This window comes from Diabrotica virgifera, chromosome 7, assembly GCF_917563875.1.
Source record: "Diabrotica virgifera virgifera chromosome 7, PGI_DIABVI_V3a".
In the NCBI taxonomy this organism is placed as follows: domain Eukaryota; kingdom Metazoa; phylum Arthropoda; class Insecta; order Coleoptera; family Chrysomelidae; genus Diabrotica; species Diabrotica virgifera.
This window is the reverse complement of record NC_065449.1, coordinates 126,494,587-126,501,410: the sequence shown is the minus strand read 5'-3', so window position 1 is coordinate 126,501,410 and position 6,824 is coordinate 126,494,587. Positions and strand designations below refer to the sequence as shown.

General features: G+C 28.9%; 1 long non-coding RNA gene across 1 annotated transcript; it reads right to left on the bottom strand.

The window, feature by feature from the left end:
- Nucleotides 1-3,362: 3,362 nt before the first annotated feature.
- On the bottom strand, nucleotides 3,363-6,498 carry LOC126888102 (uncharacterized). Its single transcript, XR_007699387.1, has 3 exons — nucleotides 5,659-6,498; nucleotides 4,786-4,926; nucleotides 3,363-3,543 (listed from the first exon to the last, which is right to left on the bottom strand). It is a non-coding gene; the product is annotated as an uncharacterized LOC126888102 (long non-coding RNA).
- Nucleotides 6,499-6,824: the final 326 nt, after the last annotated feature.

The window sequence follows — 6,824 nt, the reverse complement described above, 5'->3', positions numbered from 1 at the left end:
TTCAATTGTTTGCAGATTTTCTTCAAATCCGACAAACGCGCATCTGTCGCCATTTAATACATCACTGCTGTCCAAGGTTCATAAATAGACAGGTTGCATGGTAACTTTCCACCAATCAGCATCAAGAATCTAATGGCGGGAGTGACGTCACCCAGAATGCTGCATTTAAATTCATTCACTTCACTCATTGAAATGAACTCGGAAAGTAGGAATGTATTGAAAATGTGTATATTTAAAAAAATATGTTTTGATTTTTAATGACTATTTCATATATTCTTTAAAAAATGTGGTAGATACCTGTAAAGTTACAAAAATCATAGAATATAATTGCAATTAAATATATGCAGTAGAATAGCATTACTACTTAATTAAAGCAGAAGGAGATTCTTTCTTGTGTATATATGGGACTAAATCATTCAAATATCCTAGGTATATTAATAATGGTTGAATACAATTTACTTTTTTAAATGATTTTGAGTAGGTATATAATAATTTTGAATTTCGGATAATGCATGTAGTACATTATTATAAATTCCTTCATGTAAAATTAACATGTAAACCATGGTGAAAAATAAATTCAACTAAAGATTTATGTATCGAAATTAGTAGTTTTCCCTTAAGTTTAACATAAGAGCATCTGATTACGTTAGGTACTGGATCATAATATCTAAAACCATCTAAAACTATTAAAACATTATGATTCCATTCAATAGGTACCTGTGAAGTTTTACATTAACAGTAAATTATAAAAAAATACAATTTCAGTGCAATAAAGGGAATTTTCCCCATTTTATATATTCATTTAGTTTATAATTGTTTATTCAAACGATCTACAGATGGCTGCAATATTGGTTATAATTTTATATGAAACAATTACACATAATAGATCTATTATATCTATAGAATTAGATATATTGTTCAATAAGTCTAAGCAGATTGTAACCTACACAGATGATGTAAACTTAATGTGAAGAACCGCAAGAGACATTACAGAACTGTAATGTCTCTATACAAGAATGAAGAATGTCCTTTATTATACAATACAGCAGAAAGAAAATCCAGTAAGTAAGTAGGTACTTATACAACCACATTAAAATGTATCTTAACACTTGTAAAAGAGTTTTGGGTTTAAGTTATTATACTAAAAACACTTAATGATATCTATAGATACATTAAATCTCAAGATATAAACACAAATTAAAACACTAACGATATTTAATAACAAAATATAGCCTCCAAACCAGGTATCCTATTATGTTTACAAACAATTCGTAAATTGATCGTCTGGGTGACGTCACGATGACAATATTTCATTTGTCAATGTCAAAGTTACCATACAACCTATATGGTATAGGGACCTTGACTGCTGTCATCTACTAAATGACACGTGAACTCATCTTCTCATCTATTAAGTGACAGCGGAGCTAATTTATCACTAGAAAAATGCCAACTTATTGCTGTAATATGAACAAAATCCCCAGATTGCAGCTTTTAACAATAATTTTTACCTTTAGGTACAGTTAATTTAAAAATTATGGCAGTACGGACAATGAAATTTTGTTTAAAATAAAGCTTTTTGCATAGTTAATCGTTTCTGATAGTTATTTTCTACCCAAGTTCAAAAATTATTATGTAAAACGAATTTTTACAAGTTACTAAGTAAGTTATGACATGGACTCCTTTAAGTACAGTTATAAAAAATATACTACTTTCTTTGTAAATTTTAACTAGATACTATTAAAATAGAAAGTCTATAGTTCACGTACATACCCCTAAGTTGAAGATTGGTTTTGAAATAGTGACGGTTCTGTACCTAAAAACTATATAAATTTTAACATTGTATCATACCACCTTAAGATACTAAATTTTAAAGTTAAATTTTCAAAAAATTACTATTATTACTATTGAAGTGAAATGTTAACGTTATAACTATATAAGTTATAAAAATTCTTCCAAAAACAAAACTGTTATAGTTTGACTAAGTGTAGAAGACAAAACTGTTATAGTTTGACCAAGTGTAGAAGAAGTTAGATGAAACCATACCTAGGAGAAATCTCATTTGATAAGATCAGAGTTCGAAAGCTGTTATTTAATAAATTAAAAATCTTATTAATTAATTCAGACAAATCTCAAATATTTACTTGTTTACAAATATGTAAACAATAAACGAAAACTCAAGAATACCTAAAAGTAATGTTCAAAAACTTTCACAAATTGTTGGGTATACCGTATAATAAACCAAAATTATTAAAGAAATTTCTTAAAAATAGGATCAAATTTACAATTTAATTGAATCTGGGTGTTAACACAGTTTTGAGGGTTTCTTTTCATTTCTCTACTTATTTCTAGATCTTCTAGTAGATTCATTTAGGTATGGTTATTATTAGGTATGCTGTGCAAGATCCTACTATCTCTTTGTGGACTAAAGCTATGTTTCGATGCATGTAAATGATGACCAAAGCTAGATTTATCGATCTTTGACAGATGCTCTTTGATACGAGTATCCAAAGGTCGCATCGTTCTACCCACGTTTTTTTAATTTTGTCTTTAGTATGAGAAAAAATAGACTTGATGTTATTTTCACATTTAAATGAAAGTTTTAAGTTAGAAATGTTATTTAAGATTTTTGCTATATTGTCTGAAGGATAACCTATGTATGATATAGATCTATACATAACTGCTGAGTTGGAGTTGTCCGGGGTCGCAATATCCCTAATAACACAAAACATTCCATGAATGTTCCTAGAATGTACACACAGGACATTGAAAACATTCCTGGAATGTCCCCAAATGCACACGAATGTCCCAGGAAAGTGCTGTGTCAGCATTTTAAATATTCTTAGAATGTTCTGTTGGAACATTCCATGAATGTCTACGAATGTTCTTTGGACATTCACAGTCTATTTTTTAGACTGAATGTCTTGTTGGAACATTCCATGAATGTCTTGTTGGAACATTCCATGAATGTTCTTTGGACATTCACAGTATATTTTTAGACTGAATGTCTTGTTAGAACATTCCATGAATGTCTACGAACGTTCTTTGAACATTCACAGTATATTTTTTAGACATTCACTGAAATATATCGTCAGTAATGTGACAATACCTCCTATATGTTTTTTCATGAGGTTTGCAGGAGACGAAAAACATTTTTTAAGGTCACTTTGTTTTCGTACGTATTCTGACTTTTTTGTAGTAAATAGATAGTTGAATTTACTGCAAAACAAGTCAAAAAATATATGAAAACAGGAGGTGGCCGAAACAAGTTTTTAGTCTATCTTACAAATCTCTTGAAAAAAACAGATAGGAGGTATTGTCACATCACTGACGATATGTGGCCATACCAAATAATACATCCTTGATAAATATAAACATTTTTATTGCAAAAAATCTTTACATACATTTTTTAATGTAATTTACCGACATTCCTAAATATTATAAAAAAATGTGTCACATTTGCTTTGTAAACCTTTCTTTTGCTTTTCGTAGCCACATATTCCGTTTCCTTTCTGGTTTTTTGTAGACCACTTCTCTCAGCTGATTCTAAAAGAAAATAAAATAAAAGGTAATTTTTCTATCCTTTACAATTAACAATCAGAAGAAATATTATTTACAGGTAATAATAGGCATAAATAATAATAATAAAAAAATAAATATTAAATAATATTTAAATAAATAATAAATAATATTTAATAAATAAAATAATAATAATGAACATTTTGTATTTTGACAACGACATCCGACGTGGAAGTAGAAACCTTAATAAAATTATTTTTTCAAGTAAATTGTGGCTTATTTCCTCATTAGAATAGTTAATTACAAAAAAGCCACAAAGAAATAGATTTTTCACAAACAAATAAGTATTTAGTATTCATTATATTTATTGTTTTTATTATTTACTTTAATGTCCTACTGGTACATTATTTGACAAATAATGACATTTCGAAGTCTGTTAAGTATGATATAACGCCCTTGGGCATTAAATTTAAATAACGACTTAGATACTGTCAAGTTGACAAATATCAACCTAAGTAAAACTATGGTTACCACAATTATGTTACTACTGTTACTGGTAAATGTACTTATTTAAAAACTAATCAATTCAAAATTCATTCAAATTTTTCGCATATAAAGAATAATTTAGTCAGACATTAAACGTTGAAGGCACCACAGGTATTATAATAACGCTTTCGGTCAACGTATATCCCTCAGGCCCTTGTTAAAAACACCATTGACCTCAAGCGTTATTATCCTTATAATACCCTTGGTACCTTAATAACTGTAACATAAGATTATACACCTTAATTCTTGTTTTCTATTTCTGATGTTTTTATTTATTTACATTGAATATTAATCTGTTTTGTTGTATAATCTACTTCGCAATAATTATGTGATATATTTGACTTAAAATGAATTCAAAAATTTTTTGCAGTTGGGCAACAATGTCAACTTAGATCTCCGATGTAGATAATGAATTACAACAGTATCTATATTGTACAGACTGTATTATTAATTAGGTTATTTATTTATTTATTTATTGAAATATACATCCACCAGGTATAAACCCATAAAGGTGTACATAAGAAAACTACATACATTGACTGAACACTTGATGACAAAATATAAAATAAAATAAAGAATAACCAAAAATGTTTCTGTTGTTAATACACATACACAATAATAAACAAAGACCTTAATAAAGAAAAATAACATGGCATCAATTCGATAAGCTATTGCGTATTTCGCGTTTAAAGATGTTAAAACCAAGAAAAAAAATGCATATACCTGTGTGACATAAGCTATTGGAAACGAACAGATGAAAGTGAAGTTCTGTCAATATCTTTTCTAAAAAGTGTTTTGAACATACTCCTCTATTAACAAATCTGATCTATACTTCATGTCTTCTTCGCAGGATCTTCTGGAAAGCTAAAAATACAAAATATATGCATTACTAAGCATTATTAACAAATTTTAGTTTTAAATAAAAAATATGATTAATGGACTCACAAAATATTATAAAACAGCTTAGAAATTGTTTATTAGTATAGTCGGTTCCCCAAACTCTGACACAACTGGCTAGTGATTTTAGTAGGTAATTTTTTTTGTTTTTGGCCAATTTTGCCAAAATTACAGTAGTTATTAACTATTTAGTTATTATTTTTTTTTTGCCAATTTTACCAAATTGGCAAAATTATTTACTAAAATCACTAGCCAGTTGTGTCCGAGACTCAGTAGTACTGATACTGAGTTTAGCAAATCGACTATAATATTCTGTGTATTCATTAGTTATTAGTTGGTACTGCATATTATAGTGTGTGGTCTACCATCCTATTTATAAAGGCATACATTAGCAAAAACGCAAAAAGAATTACTTTAGTTTTACAAATCCTATTGTTATTATCTCTATTTACTATTTTAGTTAGGAATAAGCGAAGTTTGTGGCTTATTCACAATTATTATTAAAATAATAAATGGATATGACCAATTATTAACTTATAAAATAAAATAATAATTCTTCTGATTTATGCCTTTTATTCACTTTGTTATATCTAGGTTACTTAAAAGATTTTTTATGAATAGTATTATTAAGGTATTAATAGTATTAATTTATTTTCTGAAATACAGGGCATGCCTTCGTTTACATATTTGCATACTAACCTTTTAATAGGGCTTTTCATTCACAGTCATTTGTTTGGAGCTTCTGTCATAATTGAAACGTTATTCCTGCAGATTTTTTTATCTACATTTGTTTCTGCTACTCCAACTGCGTTAAAAACAGGACACCATTTTATTCACTATGTTAATAATACTATTAAAGCTATTATAAAAGTATCCGAATTAAAAAAATATTCTTAAAAAGCACAAATAATACAAACAACTAAACAACGATCCACCCACGGCAAAGCAAGGTGGCCAAGATGAAGATGCCAAGATGGCCGAAGCGAGGTCGTTGGTTGGTCGTTTTTAGTCACGTGATGCCCTCTCAAGCGCCATGCACAAAAATATATGCACGGCGAATTTGAAAATGAACGCAAAAGAAATAAATATAAATGCCTCTCTTGGGTTTTGCATAAGTTATAAGTATTTTTTTTATTAACAAAATCGCATTCCAAATTGAATATTCGCGAACAATAATTTTTATTACATTTGTATGTTTATAATATTGTATTAATTGAACTTGGGAAACTCTTTAAATTTGACATATTATTGCACTGTAGGCCTAAAGTGTCACTTAGTTTGTCTGGTATGTTATAAGTAATGTTGTATCTGTTACACGTATGTATTATTTCGCAACTTAAAATATAGGAACATTGGTAGTATGTTCACAGAATGTCTTATGGTAACATTCCAGGAATAATTTAAACATATGTTCACCGAATGTTCCCTAAATGTCCAGGACATTCAAATATTGATAGAACTTTGGTAGTACATTCCTGGAATGTTGTGTGTTGTTAGGGATAAGCTAGAGATCTGTTCCTTTTATTCCTTAATTTGTTGAGAATGTTATCAACCAAAGTAGGGGAATAACCGTTACTATGTGCAAGTTGTTTAATAATATCTAATTCAGAAGTAAAATTTGTGTCTGATAATGGTAAGCTAAGTAAACGATGGATATAGCAATAAAAATAAGACATCTTCTGTTGAAAAGGATGATTCGAAGATCTAGGGATAGTATGGTCAGTCTGAATAGGTTTTCTAAAGACTGAAAAACTTAATTTGTTCTCTATTCTAGTCAATGTTAGGTCTAGAAAATTAATAGAATTGTTAGACTCTGTTTCTAAAGCAGCGGCGTATCCAGGGATGGGGCCCAGAGGGGCCGGCCC